The 22,846-nt window shown below is 40.9% G+C and overlaps 1 protein-coding gene and 1 long non-coding RNA gene across 2 annotated transcripts in view; one reads left to right on the plus strand and one right to left on the minus strand.

The window, feature by feature from the left end:
- mettl15 (methyltransferase like 15) overlaps positions 1 to 22,846 on the minus strand; it is a 307,480-nt gene that overhangs the window by 242,682 nt on the left and 41,952 nt on the right. The gene's annotated exons all lie outside the window — the stretch shown is intronic.
- LOC117529183 lies at positions 2,053 to 22,670 on the plus strand. Its single transcript, XR_004565941.1, has 3 exons — positions 2,053 to 2,066; positions 2,331 to 2,336; positions 22,580 to 22,670. It is a non-coding gene; the product is annotated as an uncharacterized LOC117529183 (long non-coding RNA).

The raw sequence follows: 22,846 nt of genomic DNA on the forward strand, positions 1-22,846 counted from the left end.
ATAAAGATTTACAATCAAAAATACGCAAGGAAAAAATAAAGCGAAAAATAATTTTCCACACATTTATTCAAAAAACACAGCAAACTATAATAAACAACTGTTTTGACACTTTAGAAAGGTAATCTGAGGTCTTGTGTGAAAGAATGTACAACAAAAAGGTTCAAACAATAAACACAAATGCACATTTTGAACAATATATACAAAATGGTCTTTGCGTTTTGTTGTCCATTGATATGGTAAACAGTGCTTTATGCAGAGAAAGCAACAGAGTTATCCAGTAACATTCACATGCAAACTAGTGGAGCAATCCTGATAGTTACACACTCTTTGTTTGAGCACGTGAGATTGTCATCAGAGGCTCTCTGGCTGCTTCTGCTTTCACTGATCGCTGTGTGTAATGGCGCAGGGCGCACTAAGTATGTACTAAAAGTATGTACTCATTGGAGCATCCAGGGGGCTATTCAAATGGGCCAACTAGTAACATATCACTCCTGAAAACGATCTTTGGCTTTTCAAGTGAGGTAAATGTGCCCTACGACTGGATTTTGGAAAACCATGTGACGGTGAACCAATTCCGATTGGACACTCACATTGCGCACGTCATCACACAGCTTCTATGAGGAGTACAAAGATGGCCGATGGCTGGTTCGAAAGTCTGCGGAGTTAACTTTTCAGCAAAAAAAAAGTACGTTTCTATCTCATATCATTCAATAGTTATTTATAATTTAGTAAAGCTTGGTCTTAGCCGTTGTATACGATGGCGTCGGCCCCAGAGGGTTAAAGACGGACCTGCAGCTGCTGTCCCTTGGCTTGTCTCCCACACAACTGAGAAGAAAGAAACCAAGGCAGCTTATATACTACTTGGGCTGTGATTGGCTAATTGAGGTCACATGATCTTGTCATGTGGCATGGTGCATTCAAGCAACAGGTAGATTGGGAAAAATCACTACTGGGTCAAACTTTGGGATTTTAACCCCGATTACACCTACAAACCAGACCAGTTGGTCAGAAAGACAAATGAGTGAACAGACATTACTATGGCCACAACCAATTCCACTATCCACTTTCTTAAAATCTCAATAGTTCCAAACCCTGGCCCTTGGGGACCCCCTGATCTGCACAATTTCCATCCCTTCCTTCTCTGCCAAAGGCTAATTACATGATTCAGGTGTGCTTGGCCAACGAAGAGCTGACAGCTACCAGAATGAGCTCATCAGCTCTTAGCAGAGCAGGGAGAGTTGGAAAATGTGCAGATCAGGGGGACCCCAAGGGCCAGGGTTGGGAGCCACTAGTTTATAATCATAGAGCCATATATGAGTAGTAGAATCCGCAGTCGCACTGAGATGCAAGTTGGCAAGGAGGCACGGTTGCTCTTTTGTCACTGGGCAATTCAGTGGCTAGCATGCACTGGCACTCATAGATGCCAGAAAGCTGTACATGTTGGCCATGACACAACCAGAGGAAGAAGGGACACATTTACTTCCATAAGTAAGTCGTTTTGATTATTCTTGATACTGTTTCTGTGACTTCTGGGGGATAAACTGGTGTATCCTGCAGAGCGTCATCAACTGTTTAAACAATTGATTACTATATATGTTATAAATAATTACCTTTGAGACGCTGTGCCTCTAGTGAAGTCCACCAGTAACACGTGTAGATCACAGGCAAGTTTCTGTCTACATCTATGTAACTGCATGGTTAACAAGCAAGTATATTTCTACCCTTAGTGTCTGTAAGTATCCATTCATTTGAACAAAGTCATTCCAGTGGGACCCAAACATCAGCCTCCATGTCTCACAACCATATAGCACAGCAGAAAGCAGCAGTACACAAAAAACTTAAATCATTACACTCCTACAAATGTATTGGCATTGTCAAACACCTCTGGCCAGCATCCTCAAAACTCCATCAGTATTCCCAGGCATCTCTCGATCTCAAAGGCCGAGGACCCAGAGGCATGAATATCACAGCCAAGATAAAAGAACATCTCTACAAGTCTGATACTTTCACCATATACAGCTAGACTTCTGATGGCAATGGACAAGAAGTCACTGAAAGCCTATATGGTAAATGGATTGCATTTATATAGCGCCTGTCATGCCCGGCCCAGCTCCAGGCTTCGATCCTTATTTTCTCTTTATTTGGTTCTGCTCCTTCTGCCCCAGCCTTGTGTTCTATTTTTGCTTTGTTACTTTCTTTCTTTGTTACTTTTATACTTCGGTCATGTTTCAGTTCCGTTCTGGTTTTGTTCAATCAGTCTGTGTTTTTATGGTTTATCATTTAGTTATCATCTGCCTATTTATGCTGTTCTGTTATAGGTTGTTCTCTAGTGTCAGGTTTTGTTATCACAGTGTTTTATTTGTAATTTGTTTATCCACTTTGGTTTCTTAGTCAGTTCCAATTTAGTTTTGTCTTGGTGATATTTTCTTTCAGTTTTCATGTTTGTGCCTGGTTTGTCGTATTATATTCTGCCTTGATTTCCATTTTAGCTCTGTTCTGTTTTTTGCCATTTGTTTCCACTCCACACCCCTGCACCTTCCATCATGTCTTTGTCCCTCACTCATATTTGATTGTGTTCACTGAACCTGTATCGTTCCTTTCACACACGCTCTTGCACCTGCCCCATGTCTCTCACCTTGTTTCTGTCTGTGTTGTTTCATCTCACTCACACTACCTACACCAGCCCAAGTATGTTTGCTCCTTACATCATTCTCTTGCACAGTGTTTGATCTTTGTCCACTAGCCACGACCCCTTTCTGGAATCTTCCCTCCATACCTGCACCTTATTACCTAATCAGTCAAATGCACATGCACATTGTTCACAGCACCTGTTATTTAAGCCCTCACAGTCTCACAGCTCACCGCCAGATTGTTGTCTTAGAACACTTTCCAGCACCCATCATATTCCTGTTTTTGTCTAGCCGTGTTCCGTATCCTTGCTGTTTACCTCAACCATGCCTTTTGCTTCATCCTGGGTGTCTGAGTTTGCTTGTGCCTCTGAACCTTGCTTGTTTATGACTGCGTCTCAGCCTGATCCTGTTTGTACCTCTGCCACGCTGACTGATTACATGTGTACCGAAACCAAGCCTGGAATAAAGACCATGATTTCTCCAACACCAAAGCCTAGTCTGGAAGTTTGCATTGCGGGTCCAGCCACTCCTGGTGACGGGCTCCCGCCTGTCCTGACAGTGCCCTTCCATTTGCATCAGAAGCTCAAAGTGCTTTATAATTATGCCTCGCGTTCACCTATTCACACAAACACACTCACACACTGATGCCAGGGTGCTACCATACAAGGCGTTCAATACACACAAGGAGCAATTAGGGGATTAAGGACCTTGCCCAAGGGCCCTTAATGAATTTCCGGTTTGACTAGGATTTTAACTGAGGATCCTCTGGTCTGAAGCACAACGCTTAACCAATAGACCAGGGGTGCCCAAGTTCGGTCCTCGAGATCTACCTTCCTGACACTTTTAGTTGTCTCCCTGCTCCAACACACCTGAATCCAATGAAAGGCTCATTAAAAGCCTGCTAACAAGTCTTTCATTGGATTCAGGTGTGTTGGAACAGGGAGACAACTCAGAGTGTCAGGAAGGTAGATCTCGAGGACCGAACTTGGGCACCCCTGCAATAGACTATTACCTCCCTATATCTATATCTTAGTCTCAATCCTGGACAATCACAAACCCAGATACACCAATCCCTCACTCTGCTTTTCAAGTGCTGCAATCAAGGTATCCATTGCTTTCGCAAAGATCACAGCACCATCCGTGAACTCAAAGTCGGTAAACTTTTCCTCATCAACAAGAGCACCTCAGCCACAGATTTCTATACTTCTGATTCAGAGACAATGGTAGTAGCCACCTGTGTCACTGTGCTTCCCAAACATTTAAAAGAACAATGGGGATGCATTTATTTTTAAGAGACTAATTAATGTTTAAAGAACAATCCCATTTTATTATACCTTTGTAATCAATGACATGGCAGACAAATGTACATTGTTCAGGAGTTTGATGGGAGGTTTACGTATTGTAATGGCCCAGTCACACGGCACTTAACGAAGGGTGATGAAGACCTGACGAAACAAGAAATCTGGACCTTTGTTGACTGTCGTTGGCATCGTTTAACCAGGACAAACTCAGCCAGCTTGGTTGGATTTTTTTTTTATCTGTGTGGGGGGGCAGCTTCAATGGGCTCAGGCACATTACATAGGCCAAAATTAATCTTTTGTGTGGATATAATTAATTTTGCCACAAGCAACTGTTGAATTTGAAACAACAAAAAAGTTGTGTAATTTCCGACGTTACTTGAATGCAGCATCAGCGGCAGCAGGAGCTCATGCGTGTGCTTATTATTTTTATTAAATATAACAATCTGAGTGTAGGAATGACAATCCAGTCCTTCTGTACATGTGGCAAATCAAATCAATTTTATTTATATAGCGCCAAATCACAACAACATTTGCCCCAAGGTGCTTTATATTGCAAGGCAAAAGCCATACAATAATTACAGAAAAACCCCAACGGTCAAAACGACCCCCTGTGAGCAAGCACTTGGCGACAGTGGGAAGGAAAAAACTCCCTTTTAACAGGAAGAAACCTCCAGCAGAACCAGGCTCAGGGAGGGGCAGTCTTCTCCTGGGACTGGTTGGGGCTGAGGGGAGAGAATCAGGAAAAAGACATGCTGTGGAAGACAGCAGAGATCAATCACTAATGATTAAATGCAGAGTGGTGCATACAGAGCAAAAAGAGAAAGAAACACTCAGTGCATCATGGGAACCCCCCAGCAGTCTAAGTCTATAGCAGCATAACTAAGGGATGGTTTAGGGTCACCTGATCCAGCCCTAACTATAAGCTTTAGCAAAAAGGAAAGTTTTAAGCCTAATCTTAAAAGTAGAGAGGGTGTCTGTCTCCCTGATCCGAATTGGAAGCTGGTTCCACAGGAGAGGAGCCTGAAAGCTGAAGGCTCTGACTCCCATTCGACTCTTACACACCCTAGGAACTACAAGTAAGCCTACAGTCTGAGAGCGAAGCGCTCTATTGGGGTGATATGGTACTAAGAGGTCCCTAAGATAAGATGGGACCTGATTATTCAAAACCTTATAAGTAAGAAGAAGAATTTTAAATTCTATTCTAGAATTAACAGGAAGCCAATGAAGAGAGGCCAATATGGGTGAAATATGCTCTCTCCTTCTAGTCCCCGTCAGTACTCTAGCTGCAGCATTTTGAATTAACTCAAGGCTTTTCAGAGAACTTTTAGGACAACCTGATAATAATGAATTACAATAGTCCAGCCTAGAGGAAATAAATGCATGAATTAGTTTTTCAGCATCACTCTGAGACAAGACCTTTCTAATTTTAGAGATATTGCGCAAATGTAAAACAGTCCTACATATTTGCTTAATATGCGCATTGAAGGACATATCCTGATCAAAAATGACTCCAAGATTTCTCACAGTATTACTAGAGGTCAGGGTAATGCCATCCAGAGTAAGGATCTGGTTAGACACCATGTTTCTAAGATTTGTGGGGCCAAGTACAATAACTTCAGTTTTATCTGAATTTAAAAGCAGGAAATTAGAGGTCATCCATGTCTTTATGTCTGTAAGACATTCCTGCAGTTTAACTAATTGGTGTGTGTCCTCTGGCTTCATGGATAGAAAAAGCTGGGTATCATCTGTGTAACAATGAAAATTTAAGCAATGCTTTCGAATAATACTGCCTAAGGGAAGCATGTATAAAGTGAATAAAATTGGTCCTAGCACAGAACCTTGTGGAACTCCATAATTAACCTTAGTCTGTGAAGAAGACTCCCCATTTACATGAACAAATTGTAATCTATTAGATAAATATGATTCAAACCACCGCAGCGCAGTGCCTTTAATACCTATGGCATGCTCTAATCTCTGTAATAAAATTTTATGGTCAACAGTATCAAAAGCAGCACTGAGGTCTAACAGGACAAGCACAGAGATGAGTCCACAGGTAGATGAATCAAAATCATGATATAAAGAGCTGTTCTGGAAGGAAGAATTCACATTGTGGATCAGTGATCAACTGGTGGAAATAACCACATGTGAGTCAATGCGCGCGTTCACACGCACTGATTAATTTACTGCTCTGATATATTCAAACATCTTTACACTTATATTTATATTTATTCTCCCTTTTGACAGTTTTCTGTTATAAATAAATATATATGGCTTAGAACATAATACTGTGATACAGCAGTGACCACGGCGCACTTTTTTTTTTTTTTTTAATTGGAGGAAGACGGAGCGTGCAGCGTGTCAACAGACAGTGTGGATTCTGATAATGATGGACATGATCCCTCTTTTGTTCTAGACGAGGAAACAGAGCAGGTGGTCCACCGACGTGCACACAGATCTCCACAGACTGTTTGCAGTTTCTACAGGACTCAGATGCTATGAGCTCCGTCCCAGCGCCGAGTCCTGGAACGGAGAGACGCAGACACACTACGCTCCAGCTGTGGCTCCAGGCGCGTTTTGTTAAAGCGTTGAGATTGTCAGCTTCGGTTTTGTTAAGTTCCTCTTGCGTCCCTTTTGCGCTCTTGCTTCGCAGGATGTTCGGTGATAAAGCTCTTTCGTCCACCTTTTCTCAATGAATTGACATTTTTTTACTTTTTCCCTTCGTTCAGGAATTGTTGTGTGCCGTGTGACTGGGCCATAAGATAGATAGATTTGATCAAGTCAGCATAGGAAGGTGTACCCGAATGAACCTGAAGCTATAAAAAGTGTGAAATGAAATGAATAAAACTACTATACAGGACAGTGCTGAGAAGAACCCCCATGGGGGTTGCTGCTCAACAAGGCTGAACAATTTGGTGCTCTGTAGACTAAGGGACCCCATTTGTGTAATGAAGTTTCAGACTGTCTTCACACCACACCCCCACCCACTGATCCACTATGAACTATCCTACTCATGAAAGTAATGAGGCAGGGAGGGAGAAAGACTCTTCTGGCCACTGATAACCTTAGACTAAACTTGCAACCTTACGAGACAAGGGCCTAATATCTGGCCGTCAATCAGCCCCAGCATCCCTGGCTGGAGTGTTTAATTACAAGAATCAATTATTCACCAGCCTCCTCTTTCACTACTCAGTGCTCCCACCAAAACAAAACTAAACAAAACAAAACAAAAAAAAAAAGCAGCACAAAAAAATGTGCAAGACCCAGTAGCAGTTACACACTGGAAAAATTAGTATGTGCCATTTTCTCAATGCTAAAAATAGTTTGTTCAAGACAATACACACATGTATTTGGTTAATATGACAGACTGCAACATTGGATTTACAGAACAGCACCACACCCCCTTCAATGTGTCAAATTAATATAAGTGACATGCCATTTTTAAATTATGGGCTCATTCTAAACTTGTGAAAACTATTCTTCGTTACACTAATGAACTGATGATTATGAATGCTGATGATCTAGTGGTTAAGGGGTTGGGCTTGAGACCAAAAGATCCTCAGGTCAAATCCCAGCCTGACTGGAAAATCACTACGGGCTCTTGGGCAAGGTCCTTAATCCCCTAGTTGCTCCCGGTGCGTAGTGTGCGCCTTGCATAGCAGCACCCTGACATCAGGATGAATGTGAGGCATTACTGTAAAGCGCTTTGAGTGTCTGATGCAGATGCTCAAAGCATCTTTTTTTTTTTATGTGTACAAAAAATGTCCACAGTCCACTTTATTCATAACATCTGCATGTTAATGTAAATGTATGATCTCTTATTGTGTGGCAGTAGCATAGTGCATGTACATAAAAGTGCTATATTTGACGTTTAAATCAGAAATGGCCATTAATGCCAGATGAGTACGGTGCAAGTCTTTCAGAAAATGCTGAAATGCTCAGATTTTGATGCAGAATTGATAGATGATAGAGAACAAGAGGAAATGTTTATGATCCATTAAACATCATTAATGTAGCCAGAAATACCCAAATTATGAAAGATGTTCAAGGATAATGGCGAGAATGTTTCAAGGTGACAGAAACAGAAACTTAAATAGGCAGGCAGCTCTAAGCATGACTAATGCAAGTTGAAACCATCATCCCATTTCAGTGTGTGAGCAGACAACTGTACCATTTACCAAAAATCAAGTTCACACACTATTAAGGTATGCCTTTTGTACCAAATAAAATGGACAGTTGATGTTCTTACAAAAACAGTTTATCCAGATACTCAACCACTGGTTGCAATTTGAAGCCTTTACTTCAGCTCCATGCTCCAAATAGCGACTGCAAGGCTTTTAACTAATTTGAAGACACAAGATCATGTTTCCTCATTGTCTCCATTCAGGACAGCGCTTCAGCTGAATGCTTCAAATTTAATGTTTGATACTCAAACATAACCACGCAAGTGCCATTTTTGACTAAAGTTGTACCACAATGCTTTGTGCAAAATACACTTCACTTGTCACCACTCGTGCTGACAGAGTATATAAGAGTGTTCAACGCTTCAACAGAACTGTAGTAACCAGCATGCTGTGCATGCGCGCACACAGTGATAGCATACATGATATAATTAAAAGAGTTTTGATACTCTTTGGATCAAACTTGGTGGAAAGGTTGAGGGTCAGCCAAAGACAAAACAATTCAAATTCCAGTAGAATTGAACCAAGGTCAAGGTCACATGCCAACAGTGATGCCGGTAACGCGTTACTCTAATCTGACCACTTTTTTTAGTAACGAGTAATCTAATGCGTTAATCGTTCCAAATCAGTAATCAGATTAAAGTTACTTCTCCAAGTCACTGTGCGTTACTATTATTTTTGCATTGTGGGTCAATAGCAGCATTAAACTTGGTCCGTGGGCAGGGGGTCGGGGTTCGACTGAACTGCCCACTTTAAGCGGGGTGTGAGCTTTTCATCCACGGTTTTCTGCAGCAGCTCATCCTCACCTCTTAAAGCACGGTGACAACAGCACACCTGCACTGAGCTTTACAAAGACATTTTTATGTTTTTTCCTCCTTTATTTAGAATTCTGAGCCGAGCCACTCCGTATCTGCTCGTTAAAAACAGCTGATCCTCCGCGATGCGTCAACAACTAACACTATTTTCCACTCAAATGCACCTAAACTCTCTTTCTGAGGACCACATGATGTGAAAACGCAATAAAACTTTCTTACCTGTAAATCTGGTCATGTTTTCTGCATAAATAAATGTCATCCATTCTTTGTGCTCAACCACCAAAGCAGGGGCGAATCCAGATGGAATGGGGGCGTGGGGCAAGGATGTGCCCCCCGACAACACCCCTAGATTAAAGGTCCAGTTTTGAAGCCTTTTTTTACTACAACTACTAATACTACTTATAATAATAATAATTTCGACAAGTAAAATGTTTAGAGACAAAAATGTTAGAAAGAATTTAATAGTTACGTTTATAAACAATGTAGGCTAGAAATTGCAGGTTTTACTGTTACAGTGCTGTCAACAGTTAAATATGAGCTCAAGAAAGAGGTCTTCATTTTACTTTTTATAAAACAAGTATTTATTTTCATTGAAGTCAAGAAAGGGTGACTATAAAGTGAGTTTTGGCTAAACAAGTATCACTGTCATGTTGAGGTGGCAGAGGGTTGTTGTCGACAGCTGGGGAAAGTAACTAAAAAAGTAACTAGTAATCTAACAGTTACTTTTACAACTGAGTAATCAGTAAAGTAACCAAGTTACTTTTTCAAGGAGTAATCAGTAATCAGTAATTGGATTACTTTTTCAAAGTAACTGTGGCAACACTGCATGCCAAGGTAAAAATATTGCCTAATGTTAAAACATACAACAGAATATGTATTTTGAGGGATTAGTTACATACAACCCTGGTCACTATTAAACACTGATGCTAAAGGATTAACTGAGCGCAAGGTCTGTAAGGTTTTTCATACAGTTTCTGTTGTCAATATGATTAAAAAAGACTAAACACAGTTGTATGACAATAAATGGCTTCACACAACCACTAAGCGTTTTTTGTGTTATCACTCATATTCTCTGAAAAATGGCCAAAAAAAAAAAAAAAAAAAAAAAAAAAACAGAAATTCTGCCAGAGTATGTAAATGTTTGAGCAAAACTGTAACAATTAGATGTTTTATTTAAAAAATATTTTTTAAACTTTAAACACCTTGTTTTCATTCAAGACCAAGTTAACTGTTTCCATTGTCTTTTAAAAATAGAAAGCAAAGTCTGAAAAATCGTGTAACTGTTAAAATGGCCTAAGCAGTGGGTCACCCCTCCGAGTCTGGTCTGCTTGAGGTTTCTTCGTCAATATCATCAGAAAGAGTTTTTCCTTACTGCTGTCACCTGTGTGCTTGCTCTAGAGGTTGGTAAGGTTGGACCTTATTTGTAGGAAGCACCTTGAGGCAACTTTGTGGTGATTTGGTGCTGTATAAACTAAATAAATTGAATTAAATTGAAAGTTATACTTCCTACTCCCACCCCAACTTTCTTTTTATTTTTATCTTACATGCTGCTTTAGCTTATAGGCTTATATTTAGCTTATAAATTGTGAAGGAGTTTTGTGATCAGTTACACCCCAGTTACTATTAAATACTAAAATACAATGGACGACTGAGAGGTTTTGAGACTGACCTACAAAAAGTAGCGGGTAGTTCTCCATTTTTTGCATTATGACAAATCAAGATTTCTCGAAAACACATGAAGTTTTGACTCATGCGGAATGTTGAGAAATGCTGGTTTCTCAGAATGCAAAAGACAGCGAACCATGCCCTACTTTTTCTACATCAGGCTCAAAACCTGTCAATCGCCCCTCATGAAGAAGAAGGTTCCCAGTTCAATGCCACTCCTGCCCACTCTCTATGTGCAATTGCTTGCTGCCTTGTCCTTCCTGTGTGGAGTTTGCATGGTTTTCCCAGTGTTCACGTGGGTGCCCTCCAGGTGCTCCCGCTTTCAAAAGATGTACAGATTAGATGAACTGGAGACTTTAAATTGACCATAGGTGTGAGTGAGTGTGTGAATGTGTCGATATGTGCACACACTAAGGCACACCTGTGCACTAATCATGGTGTCTAATCAACATCTTGGTATGGCACACCTGTGAAGTGGGATGGATTATCTCAGCAAAGGAGAAGTGCTCACTATCACAGATTTAGACTGGTTTGTGAACAATATTTGAGGGAAATGGTGATATTGTGTATGTGGAAAAAGTTTTAGATCTTTGAGTTCATCTCATACAAAATGGGAGCAAAACCAAAAGTGTTGCGTTTATATTTTTCGTTGAGTGTATATATATATATATATATATATATATATATATATATATATATATATATACACACACACACACACACACACACACGTGTTCCGGGCACGTCCCATTGGGAGGAGGCCCCGGGGAAGACCCAGGACACGCTGGAGGGACTACATCTCTCGGCTGGCTTGGGAATGCCTTGGGGTTCCCCCGGAGGAGCTGGGGGAGGTGTGTGGATCGGGAGGTCTGGGCGGCTTTGCTTGAGCTGCTGCCCCCGTGACCCGACTCCGGATAAAGTGGAAGAACAGTGAGGAAAATAAGTATTTAAACACCCTGCAATTTTGCAAGTTCTCCCACTTAGAAATCATGGAGGGGTCTGAAATTTTCATCTTGGTGCATGTCCATGTGAGACACATAATCAAATAAAAAAAAAAATCCGGAAATCACAATGTATGATTTTTTTAATAATTTATTTGTATGTTACTGCTGCAAATAAGTATTTGAACACCTGTGAAAATCAATGTTAATATTTGGTACAGTCGCCTTTGTTTGTAATTACAGAGGTCAAACGTTTCCTGTAGTTTTTCACCAGGTTTGCACACACTGCAACTGGGATTTTAGTCCACTCCTCCATACAGATCTTCTCCAAATCTTTCAGGTTTCAGCTCCCTCCAAAGATTTTCTATTGAGTTCAGGTGGGAGAACTTGCAAAATCACAGGGTGTTCAAATACTTATTTTCCTCACTGTATATATATATACATACACACACACACCCACACACACAAACAAACATACAGTGGTGGGTACAGTTCCGCTAATCCATTAACCGCTAATTAGTGAAGCTAACTTTTTTGTTAGCAGATTAGCTTTTGAGCTAACTTCGAAAACCATCATTGGACCAATTAGCTTCCGCTAAATTTAATTTAGCTATCGTTTAGCCCAATAATGTTTTTTTGCTGACATAGTTAGTAAAGCCAAATGTTCAAAAACGTTTGTAAACCCTAAAATCATACATGTTAGTTCCTGCCTGTTATGTGTTTTGCAGCAGTCAGGCAGCTGTGAAGAGCTGAGCTCAACCCTACCCCAGCAGAAGGGGTCTGGCTGCCAGGCTGCTAGAAGAAAAAAAAGTCATTTAGATTCAACCTACAGTGCCCCAGACGTGTGGCAGAAGGCAAAAACGCAAAGCATGTTTGACTTATGGTTTGATTTAAAAACCAAAGTAATTCCAGAAAGTTTATTGATATTAACATCAACACAAAGTGAAAATAACACCCAAAATGCATAGAACACTGCCATCTACTGGATGGTAGTGAAAATAGCATCCAACTGTCACACGGTCACTATTTGTTGTGCTGAATCACACTTAAACAAAATTTTCCAGTTTTGCAAATGCTTTTTTTTTTTTTTTTACAAATGAAAAAAAATGACATATTTACAAATACCCAAAACAAACACACATTACAGTAACTTGTGTATTTGTTTTTTATAAATAACCAAAAAACAATGATGACGAGGCTCATTTTCCCATAATGCCTTTCGGCATCTGTGAGTTTTAATGCTCAAACCTTCAGAATTAGCACATTACTTTAAAACTAAAAGATATTTGTGATATTTTCACTTTGTAAAAATTACAGAGTTGACATTAATATCAAAAAACTGTCCGGAATTAGTCTGGTTTTTAAATAAAACCATAAGTCAAACCTGCTTTGCTTTTTAATGCCTTCTACCACACATCTGGGGCAATGACTCTTCCTTACAGCAGTGGGAAGGGCACACAAAGACAGAAGCGCTGACTCGTTTTGTTGGGTTTGTGATCGCCTTTGATTCTACTTGGAAGCATCTGCGGTGCTTAAACTCAAAACTGGCTTGTCAGTAGCTGACCATGTACCGGAGTCAATACTAAAAAGTTAGCGGTAGCTTCTGCTAAATTTTTTTTATGGGTTTATCGTTATCAAAGTTAACTTTTCAGTTGGCAGATATCGAAGCTAACTTTTTGGTTAGCTGTGCCCACCACTGCATATATACACACACACACAGACATATACATACATACATACATATATATATATAGCATCTGCATCTTCAAGCACATAATTAATAGGGAGCACATATACTGGCAAATGACAAAGGTTTACTTCATTCATTAACAAACATCAAAAGTTACACAATAATGTTCAGCAACGTTGGCTTGACGTTATTTAAAAAAATAAATAGGCTGAATGGTGAACAATTCTGATACTGATCCACAGAATAGGTTCAATGCTTGTGACCTCATTAATTCCACAAGAGGGAGTGTGTTGAGACTTAGATGGAGTAGGAAGCTCATTTTCCTTTCGACAGCAGCACAGCAACAGAGCAGCAAAGGGTTTTTCCCCTGGTCTCTCAGCTGATAGGTCATTAATCTCTTTTCGAGGTAGTCCCCTACGTAAGCAGCCTGTGCCAGTGGAGGACTCCTAAAGTTTTGTCATTTTCAGCACAATACCCATACTCAGCCACCAGTATTTCTAAGGTGGAGGTTCAGCTTGTTTTATAGTTGTCACTGTCAAGAAGGCATGTGGCTACATATTTCTAAATACATACTGTGCTGATACTTTATCTCACAATTCAAATAATGAGATTCACAAACATAACTGCAAGCAAATGCACTGAAAATTGCTGAACACCACATCAGCAACAATCTGGAGATCAGTGCCTTGTTGAAGAACATTCTGATACACTGGCGACAGTAACCACGGATGGAATCTTCAAACCTTCATTCATGGGCAAGCCACTCCTTCACCTGAGATACATTTGCAGTAATAGTCAATGTAATATGGTACTTCAGAACTGTGTGACCATGTATTCTTAGGGTGCACATGTGGCTTCAGTGTCCTTTGTAAAACAGTAACAAATAGCCTTTGCAAGCCAAATGGTTTCCATTTGAGGCTTGTTTAACATCAACATCATGTTCCTTTCACTAAAATGATGCTAGACAATGGTGTCAGCAGCAGTCCCGTCGCCAGAACTCAGTCTTAAGGGGGGCTTATGAAATCCACCAGGTGGGCACCACTATTAATAGCTTATTTTTGCTTATTTTCACTATTCACGCAGCCCTAATCCCTCACAATAATCATCACATTAACCATGACCGGACCAGCGCTCTCTCTCTCTCACACACACACAAACAAACAGGCGCGCACATGTTTGCACGCGCACACACACACACACACAGCCACCACCAACTGAGTGTGCACATGACGTATTAGATGACAAGCAGCATCTCAAACTAAAAAAAACAAAACACCACGGCGGGTGCATTTCAAAGCAACCAACAGAGGGGTCGCAGTCGCAACAGTACCAATTTCCAACACACACACACCTGTGGTGGATGCTGGTCTTTCAAGGAGGGGAAGCTCAATTTCGGCCTACGTCATAAAATGTGTTGGTTTATTTATACGTAAATTCTACCCTCCGTTCCTTTTCAAGAAACAGTACATTTTATTTGTTACAGCACTTCCAGTCAGCCAGCTCACTTTGTCATACCAGGACAGCTGAAAAGACCTGTTACTTTTCCCCACCTTTTTGCACCAAATTAATCTGGAGGAGTTGATCGGCCCTGCAGTTTAACTCTAAGTTTTTCTTCGTAAGGAAGACTATCAAATGGCTTCGCCAAAATCCGGTCCACAACATTCAAATTGTCTGCCATTATGTGCAGGTTGCTACCTAGCTAGCTCGCTAGCTGGGACTGGCGCAAGGCTAGTGTGAAGTGTGTCCGCCTGTGAGTGCTTTGTGATGGTGGAGATGCTCAGCAGCACCCGCTGCTCGGTAGGGACAGAAACTGCGATAGAAGTCAGAAAGATTGACAGAAGTCAGTCTCCAAACACAAGCAGCATCAAAAAAAAAACAAAACACCAGAAATAGAAGCTCGATTTGTCGCTAGTCGTTTTTAACAAAGAAAATCCCGCTAAGAGGATTAGGAAAGTCTCTGGTTCAACTCAGAACAGAATGAAAATTAAAAAATGCTCCCACGGATGTTTACACCAAAAGATCGCTGATTCACTCATTTCGCTGTCAATCAAAAGGGATTCAGCCTCAGACAGATCATCCAATCATCATGCAGAAGCTGAGCGTCCGGGCCAGCCCACTGCCCCATAGACCCCCAAACACGCTAAGCGTCCGATGGGCGGGACAAAGCCCAGCATTTATCCAATGACTCGTCTCGTTTTGCTGCACTCTTTGCTTCGCTATTGAACTCTGTGGACGCTCAGCGTCCACACTGTTTAAAGCGCTGTGAAGCTGCGGGTTTGAGTGAGAGGAAAGCCGCGTCGTTACCAGTGATAAGAAGCTGATTCTGAACAAAAGTTGAGCGCGTTGTAGCGCATATTTAGTCAGTGACATGTACACACAACAGTATATATTTGATCACTTATTTTTTGAGTGGGCGGGCACTGCCCCCTAGGGCCCGCCCATAGCGATGGGTGTGGTCAGCAGCTACTGACTATTAGATGTGGGCTACATCCGAACACTCGTAGTAGCTTACTAAATAGTAGGCAAAAAAACAATATGTCACAATCTGAGGAGTATCTCAATACTCACTGGGCATTTAGTAGTACTCAAACAGTACTCAGGTGATCTACTACCTCCATAGTGTGCAAACGGACAACACAACAATATCCCATGATACAGCTGGAGCCTGGTAACCAAAGAAGGAAAGCTTTACGGGAAAATTGAAGATAGCAGACACAGATGAAATCTGAGGTGGCATCCAATATATCTGGAGCTGTTTTAAAGAAAATCCAAAAAGTTTACTGTTGTAAAAGAGAAATTTTTGCTGCATATTTGCATATGCGCATGTGTGTCATTTGTTAATCTCATGGAAAAAATGTCAGGTAAGATGGCAGTGACGTAGCACATCCAAATGATGTCCCTATTAAATGTAATGGTAAATTCACTGCTATAGCGTTTTCAGGTGCAAAACACTTTACAGTGGTACCTCACATTCCCTCATTCCAACACACACTCACACAGTAATATCAGTGGGTTAGTCCATGCCACAGTAAAGACTGGGTATAGACAGAGAGACAATCCCCAGAAAAGAAGCCAGAAATTAATTTTCGTGGTCAACACTTGGTAACTGATTTACAACTTTTTGTCATTTGGGATAACATAAACTACAAATTTCAAGTTGTTACCACATCTCAGTTTCACCAGTTTTTGAGAAATTTGACAAAAATTCAAGATGGCTGCCAGTGTTTTAAGATCAGAGTTCAATGTACAGGTAGATTTGTAATGGCTGGTTTTTGAACCCATAAATGTATTACTGACATATAGGAATATGATATTATACTTTTCAAAAAAGATATTGCTTTGAGGATAGGAGGCAGCCATGACGTAGTACTATGTCATGTCATAATGAAACACCAAATGAGATCATAACCAAACATTCTAAACTCAGTCTTAATGTTCTAGTGGAATCAAAATATAGTCTGGTTTTTTCCTGAATTTTTAGGCTTGACAACGTAATCTTCAAGGCTGTTAGCAATCAATGACGTAGTAATATGTCATGTCATATCAAGAAAACACCTATCAACACCACATACTGCATGTTAAGCAATGTCAAAACCACAATTCATTTAAAGGTGATAACTGCTTTTTTGGGCAAAAAATGTCTATATGAACAAGAACCATGGTTTAGTTTTAAGCTAGGTCTGAATAAGAGATCAATTTCAGCAGAGGAATATCAGTCATCATCTTCCTCATCCTCACTCTCACTATCTCCTTCCTTATCACTTCTGGTGGGAGGGAGATCACTTAAAATGAAGGTATTCTCACAGTCTACACAGCCACACAGATCGGTACATTTTAATTTCAGTATGATGCAAGAACAACTTTCTTGCACACAGTGGTTCTTCTTGCAGCTGCAGTGATTTAGTTCTAGCACAGCTTTAGGGGCACATAGAAGCGTCATCCAATGGATTTCTATCTTTCCATCCTTAACAATCCATCCATGACCATCAGGAGAAGGAATGCCTTGAAACTGTTCCAAGCAGCGTCTATGTACTGCTGTTTGATAATTTGCCCTGGCAAGATGTAGCTTCAGACAGTCCTGATTGGGTGGGATGGAATCCTCCAGCTTTTTCCCAGTCTTGTACAGGGTGGCCCTAGTTTTGTTTACCTTGAGTCCTCCTGTTTTGTAGAGTGATGACACGAACTGTTCGATGACAGGCATGAAGTTATCAGGTACATGAAATGTTTCACCAAGTTTGCCAAAAACTTCTCCCCACCTTCTCCAAGCAGCATATTCACTGTTTTTTTCTTACCAATGCCATGAAATGCACTGACGGAGTCGCACCCAGTGAAGTTATGTAAGCCAAGGAGTGCTTTTGCTTTCTGTTCTCCAAGATGACGGTTTATTGCAGATACATCTAATGTCCTGCGCTTGTCTCCCCTGCCAGTCTCAAAGAGAATCTTGGCATCAATTTCATGGGCCAGCACATCCATGTCTGGAGACTGAATAACTACTACATCAGTAGTTTTTGCAGCATATGCTGTATGCAACAGCAGACGAGTGTCAGCTTCCTCATGGTCACATGATAGCTGTTCAAGGGCTTGACGACCAGTGAGCCATCAATGAACAGCAATGAATGACACTTGTCTCCGTGCCCTAGCACAAGCTTGTAGTCCCAGCTTTCTGCACTGTCTGACCAGCACCTCAAGAAGAACTCTGGCAGCTGTTCTTTATTTTCTCCAGAGGCAAGGAATTTCTTCCACTGAACTGGTACTTTCTGGTCCTTTGAAAATATGTTGATCACCTTTGACTGTCCCGTTGGTTTGCAACGACAATCCCTCTCGGCATCCCTGTTACTTATCCTAGGGTACCGGTCAGGAACAACATGGATATCAGCCACACCATTCTGCCTAGATATATTTGTGATCTTTTGAAGGTAGAGAGTAGCTAATTCACCAAATGTATGAGGGATGCAAGCATCTGGTATCAACTGGAGGACTGCCATTGCATCAACTATCCAGGTTGACTGTGAAGGAATGGATTCTGCATGGGAACTAGGTACACTGTACTCCAAGAAATGCATCAGGCTGGATTTATCAGTTTTCATTATTCCACCATCTGAATAAGCTATGGACAGTGGTGTGGTGAAGGACCCAGAGAATACTTCATCAAGTCTTCGATTGTGATACCCCTAGCACTACCTATGACCACCATCCTTGCCATGAGATTTCTTTCAGCCTTAATCACACCTTGCATTCCTTTTGCCTTGTTCTCAACTGTTAGTCCTACATCATCGAATGACTTGATTTTCAGTTTAGGGATCAATGACTGTCTGCTAAGACAGGGATGGGCCTACCAAGACACAGGCATATGCCACAACCAGATGAAAGCCAGAGATTTATTGGCGTAAAGCGTTAAAAAAAAGGCTGATTATTAAAAAAAAACACTTCTTTACATTCAGAAGTTTATTGTTTGATATCAACATTGCAAAACGTTCAAAATTTCAGTGAGAAAAAGCCAAAAACTTGCTTGTCCGTAATTAGATTAAAAAACTACACGAATTTCCTATGGTTTCGATTGTCGGACAAGATTATCTTAAAATAACTGCCCCCATTGTTGTATGGCTGGGGGGGCCTGGCTGCCTTTTTGTTTGTGTCTTTTGTCCTGTCTTTTGTTTTTCCTTCCAGGTGGCTTGCATTTGGGACTGAGTGGCTGTGTAGCTGAGTTTATCAGGACCTCACCCTGATCACCTGAGGCTGATCACCTGCGGCTCGTCAGGACTCACAGCTGTGGTGCATCTACATGGATTGGAACATGGTGGCATTTAAGACTGGAGTACACAGTGTGTATTTGCCAGAGACATCTCATCATCAGTGGAAGCAGAGAACGTCCAGGTTTGATGCATAGTCTGTGAAAGAGGAGGGGGTGAGGTCTCACGTAATTAAGCCAGGAAGTGTTTGCTGTTTGTGCACCTTTGAGCGTTCTCTCTGTGTGTTGAGTGTGGACTCACATAATGATTCCTTCTTTCACAGACTCGGTTTGTCGCGGCCACCTGGGGGGTGTCGGCGGGGTCCTTGGGTCCGAATTGGTTCTGGCTCCGGACCGTTAGCGCTGCTGGGAGCGCACCGCAAAACCACCACACCAGACCGCGCACTTTTTTCACAGCACTGTTATGTTCATTAAACTCTGTTATCCTTTGTACCGTGCTCTGCTTATTTTATACTGGGTCCTTCAAACGCTGGTCGGTTTTCCGGGCTGCGTCCGACACATAACACCCATTTTCGGTTAAACAAGGGATCTTGGGTATTCATTAGCTTTTTTACATATTTCTCTTCCTAACCTAATGCAACAAAGAGGAAGAATGCATATAATGTAATGGGAATTAAAACATTTTCTTTGTCCATCTTCGTATTCAACATTTATGTAAACAAAGTAATCACTCGCTCTTTTTCAGCTGATAAAAACAACAATCTTACCTGTTTACAACATCCAAGGCAACTTCTTGCTCTTTTCCATCTAATTTACTCCATTCCTGAGCACATTTAATTATTTTTTCCAGCTAATTTCTGTTAAACTTGTGATTTTATCAGGGCAATCCACAATGTGGACTACACAAGTGGCCATTTTGAATCAACCGTTTCTGCAGCGCGACTCCAGGCTTGTGGCTCTTTGATTCGCTGCTCTTCAAAAGCGGTAAGTCCACTTCTTAACCTCTCTGAAAGCCATTAAAATATTATGAGTCACTTTTGTTTTTTTTTTGTTTGGATTCAAGTCACTAATTGGGACTCTTGTTGCAGTCAAGAAATGAGAATCGTCCTCCGTTCTGTGCTTCAAACGCTGAGCGGCTCTTCTGCTGAGAGTCCGCTCGGAATTAACTTCAAAACAAATCGCTGACTGATTAAAAGCTGTTTTTTTTTATTAACTGGGCCAAGCTGAAGGTGGTAACAAGTGTAAATGTATTTCATATACAATAACAAACATTTTAAAATAGATTTTTCTCAGTTACCGAGTGTTGACCACGAAACTGCACAAAAATTAATGCGGTCTCTCTGTCTAGTAGTATGTACTAACTGATATTAGTAAACACTAAGTATTCATAAGCAGGGGTGATTTATTTATTTAGTAGCAGAACCTGGCATAGCCTTGCAACAGGTCTAATAATACGAGGTTTGTTAGAAAATCCGCCGAGCGCACTGCACACGTCCCACACAAAGGCTGCTTACCAGGAAATGACACAATCGACAGGCGGGAAAAAGTTCACGCATGCGCACAAAGGTTCAAGGTTTGCTCATGCAAGCACACGTGATTCAAATCCATCAGGTTTTTGCAAAAAATAAAAAAGGTCCAATACTTTTCTAACAGACCTCGTACAAGCAACTGGCAAAAATGATGTATTCTTAAGTCCCATTACTTCTCCATATAGATGTCAGACCAGAATTACTTTACTTCATGTACATCATCATATAGTGTCTTACCATTCTGTGGCATTTCATTATAATCCACAAATAGGTTGAGGAGGAGCTGTGCTTACGAAGTCAATACAGACCCCCACCGCCAAGATTCTACTGTGGACTTGACTATGAAAAAAATGTAATAACACTATAGATTAAATGTTGGAGTAAATCGTAAAAATAATCATCAGATTAATTGATAATAAAAGCACTCATTACCTGCACCTGGACAACAAATTATTAATCCAAACACAACATCCAAACGCGGCAGGCATGAATGATAACCATTTGTGATACTGTGTCAATATAATGTAGATTAATGGTGTGAATTTGCTCCAAGCATGCACATTTACAGTTATGTGTCCTGTGGGGGAGGCAAAAGGGCAGCTCCATTCACACACACACACACACACACACACACACACACACACACACACACACACACACACACACACACACACACACACACACACACACACACACACACACACCTAACTTCAGTATGGGTTCTGATGTCCATCATCACGAAAGCACTCCATTCATACAAACGGCTTCAGCTGACAACAGCATCTAGAACCTGGTGCAATTTTCCAACACACATTCAAATTATTAATTTAAGTGCCTTTGGTTATTTAAGTAGTCATTTATCTGAGAATAAGTCAGTTTTCAAGATCAATAGGAAATCGTTTCCTAATGCACCATAACTTAACCAGCCCAGACTGCAGTTTTACAGCTCTGTGAGTCATGTCAGACTACAGATTTCTGACTGACAAAGACATTTATAACATGAAGCTGTCTTCACACAGCTATATTTAAGACATACACACACACATATATATATATATATATATATATGTGTGTGTGTGTGTGTGTGTGTGTGTGTGTGTGTGTGTGTGTGTGTGTGTGTGTGTGTGTGTGTGTGTATAAAACAACTACAACATGACATCACCCAAATAAACCATTAATGCAACTGTAGTTATAGAACCAGTAAAACTGCAACAAAACTGGGTCATCAATTAACAATGTGAACAACACATCTACAGTTTTACAAGTAAAAAAACAAAAAACAAAAGTCATTTTAAATATAGTCTGTGTGTAACCACATAACACTGTATCATTAGAGCTTACAACTAATTCAAGCCTAGAGAATGGACAAAAAACAAAATGAAGCAAACTGTTTTTAATAGCATCTGACTGGCAAGCTGTCTTGGGACAGTTGGCAAATGGGCGGATAGCGGGGGAGTTTAGAGGTGCTAAAGTTCAAGCAGGAGCGATGCAGCACCCTGTGTCCTGCCAACAGCCTTACAGTGGCGCAATTCCTGACTAAGTTGTTGTTGACCCATAGTCTCCACCTGTCTTGACCATGCATTATATTAGGGGGAGGAAGGAAAGATCACTTCCCTTCCTATGCTGCCTGTCACACCAGAAGGCATTTGACTCATGCCCATCTGTCCATGTTGTACATACATTAAGTGAAATTCAAGCCACTGGTACCCTGCGTAATTCATGCGAGGCTTTATTAACAAATAGTCATTACCCTATGAGTGTGAACAGAATTTTTACCTTAGCAACAAGCATCCAAGTAAAGATCCTGATTATTACAAAACAACTGCGTTTCTCACATATGAGTTATTCCGATGCACAAATGTTGAAGAGTACTGTTTAATGTACTACTATTCTAAAAAGAGCCCATGTGTAGCGTCTGCAATATGTGCCTAAATGGTTAGCACTGTTGCTTCATAGCAAGAAGGACCCAGGTTCACTTCCACCCTGGTCCATTCTATGTGGAGTTTGCATGTCTTCCCATGTTTGAACGGGTTCCTTCCAAGTACTCTGGCTTCTTTCCACTTACAAAAACATGCAGGTTAGATGAATTGGTGACTCTAAACTGACCTCAGTCTGAAAGTGGTTATCTGTCCACGTATTAGCCCTGCAATCGACTGGCAGCCTGTCTGAGGTGTACTCTGCCTCTTGCCCAATGTCCGGTGGGATAGGCTCCAGCACCCACATGGCACTTAACTGAAATAAGGTTCACACACGCACACACACAGCGGATATAATAAGTATTTAACAAGTCATCATTTTTCTCAGTAACTATATTTCTGAAGGCGCTATTTGCATGAAATTTTCACCAGATGTCAGTAACAACCCAAGTAATATACAAATAAAGAAACCACAACAAATAAGTACAGAAA

The sequence above is a fragment of the Thalassophryne amazonica genome, chromosome 2 (assembly GCF_902500255.1).
Source record: "Thalassophryne amazonica chromosome 2, fThaAma1.1, whole genome shotgun sequence".
NCBI classification, from domain to species: Eukaryota; Metazoa; Chordata; class Actinopteri; order Batrachoidiformes; family Batrachoididae; genus Thalassophryne; species Thalassophryne amazonica.